Source organism: Dipteris shenzhenensis, chromosome 28 (assembly GCF_047967505.1).
Source record: "Dipteris shenzhenensis isolate YYH24624 ecotype China chromosome 28, Dip_SZ_1.0, whole genome shotgun sequence".
Lineage (NCBI taxonomy): Eukaryota > Viridiplantae > Streptophyta > Polypodiopsida > Gleicheniales > Dipteridaceae > Dipteris > Dipteris shenzhenensis.
Window position 1 is genome coordinate 6475453 of NC_141623.1, and position 2949 is coordinate 6478401.

Consider the following 2949-nt stretch of genomic DNA (forward strand, 5'->3'; position numbering starts at 1 on the left):
AGTGGGCGCATGCAAGAGAATGGCCAACCCACTACTACCCACTGCACCTAATATTTGAATTGAGAGCTATTATAAGAAGGTTGGTTTGCATGAACTCAACACTTATTTTATTCTTAGCTATTGAAACTTTGTCAAAATTCTTCTAGCTCTATTCTACTTTTTGTAGGTCTCAACAGCTCCTAGGTGGTGAGAAGTTTGGTAGGCTTCACTTTGAAGGAACTACGACTCGATGTCTTTTTGCACCTCGTCGAGAAGATTGGCCGCTTGAAGAGATGAACCTCGATCACCCATGATATGCAGATCAATAGCTAGCAAATTTATTTCTATGGCAAGGAAAGGTCATATGGTAGAAACATTTGCAATGCTTGATTTGGTACTTCATTGCGTGTCATTTCTTAAAAGACCTTAACAAGGGCCATATTGGTATATTTGAAACCAATAAGGGAGTCATGTTGCATCCAATAGGAGGAAGGAAACTAAACAAGTATGCCACATTCCTTCGTGACCTTATTGGCTTCATCAACATTAGGTATTTGGTTGATTGAGCCTAGATATAAATTGGCTTCATCAACATTAGGTATTTGGTTGATTGAGCCTAGCTTATATCAAGTCTAAGGCAATAAAAGCGGCTTTCCTAATTGAAGCATAGTATAGGCCATCGGGGTGCACATTACCATCGGGTAGAAGTGCTATCCAGGGGTACACTCAATCAAGACAACAAAGACAAATAATATTTTTGATGAGATCATATGTCATGATTCTATAAGATTGATCCTATGTTTATAGAGGCCTTGAGAGGTGATGGTCCTATCATGTGGCATCCTACTCCTACAAACCTCATCCCTTCATAGAGCTAGTCCTCCCTCCTTGATAAGTGGACCAAAAATATCTAAAGAACTAGAGCAACCAAGAGAATTAGAAGAAGTGACATTGTTGAAAGAATAAACGAGTGCATTTCCAATATCTCTAATGAAGGTTAATCACAATATCAACAATATCACATCTCTTTCAATAATAAGGAGTGCACTGCCAATATCTCTAATAAAGGTTATCACAATATGAACATATCACATATCTTTCAATATCTGATGAAGGTTATTCTTTAAGTAATATCACATCTATAATATGATGTGAAATTGTTATAAGTAATATCACATCTATAATGTGATGTGAAATTATTCTTTAAGTAATATCACATCTATAATATGGCATGAAATTATTGAAAGAATAAACGAGTACAATGCCCTCATCATTATAGTTGTGCACATTTTCTTAAGAATTATCATCCACATCCATCCTTCATGTTGACAGAATGTGAGCTTCCCGTAACACGCAAGCAGTCCACACTCAACTCACTTAGATTGATATGTGTTGGTTTTTTTTGTTTGGAGAATTGTCTAATTTCCTCATTGCCAATACCTCTAATGTAGGTTATGTCAACATAAGACATCTAGACAGACCTTGAGGAGTGGGGAAGACAAGTGAAAACTTATTATATAGAGGAAGCCATCTTCAAGGATATGTATGTTTGTTTAATAAGACTTTTCATATGAGTGCTCTTTTTATTATATATTGGTTGTTGGAAAAACTTTTCTTGTTTTTGGGTAGCAATATTGGATTACTTGTGAGCATACTTTTCTACAAGGATGTCATAGTCAAGAAGTGCCTTAAAAGAATGGGAAATCAAATCAAATTCACACCCAAATGGAACTCAAAGTAATGAATATTTAAGTGTCATAGAATAGCGCCAAGATCGATAAGGTTTGCTTGATGAGAGGATAGTATGTGAGTGAGCACAATGCAAGGATCTAGCCAATGCTAGATCCTTTGGTAGATGAAAAGGTATTAGAATCTATCCATTAATTTAAAATGTAGTAGCATTTTAGCATGAGTGATTAGATTTCTTGAATTTCAAAAAGGAGAAGACATTATCTTTTCCTTCAAAAAGGAGAATCTTCCTATGTCAGTATTTCCTCAAAAAAGGAGAATAAATTCTACGTTCTTTGTCATAGGTTGCATTGCATTTTTCTCTTATTACTTTTAGCTTTCATGCATCCTACTTTTGCTCCAACTTTCCTCAAACATTGCTTCCAAAAGGTAGTATAGGGCTAGAATCAGGAAAAGAGGGGAAAAAAATGCTAGTCATGTTGGGTATGCACATCTATATTATGAAATACACATATAAAAGGGAAGGCGCCTATCTCCTGTGTGTTTGAGGTTTTCCATTTTGATTACATATCTGGAGATAATATCATTAATTCTATAAGAATATGAAGCTTTTTGTCCTCATGCCCTAATATTAAGTCATCTTTGGTAGTGGTTGTTCATCTTCCTATCCAAAGGATGCTTCTAACAATTCATTGTGACAACATACTATGAAAAGAAACAATCTCAAGTTGGAATATAGTGATCCAACCACTCAAAAGAACTAGCGCATACTCTTTGAACAACCCTACATGGGTTGTTTTCAACAATCGCAATTTTACAGTTGATTTCCAAAGCATCTTTGATAACTTTTGCATATGAACTCAAGACCTAGCGATCAGGTGGTCGAAACAATTGGAAAGAACTATATGAGGTCAACTATGTCATCAAATTGGAGAAATTTATGTTGCTTGCCTCTGGCAATTAAGCTAAAGTAGTGTAGCCAGGCTCTGATACCACTGTTACAAAAATTGAAACCAAACATGATCACATATTCATGATTTACCAAAACTATAGAAACCAAGAACAAGGAAACAAGTGGAGGAGAGAAGAGAAAGAGAGAGTGCCACTGCATGGGGTCCAATTCTTGCTTCCCATCTATAGTATTCATAATTGTAATTCCAAAAAGCAAAGAGCCAATAATAGTACACCCAAAAGCATCCCTTGTCCATAATCAGAGGGATTGCTCAACATAGCTCCATGAGCTTAAAATATCACAAGGCTTAATATGCCCTCATCCATAAT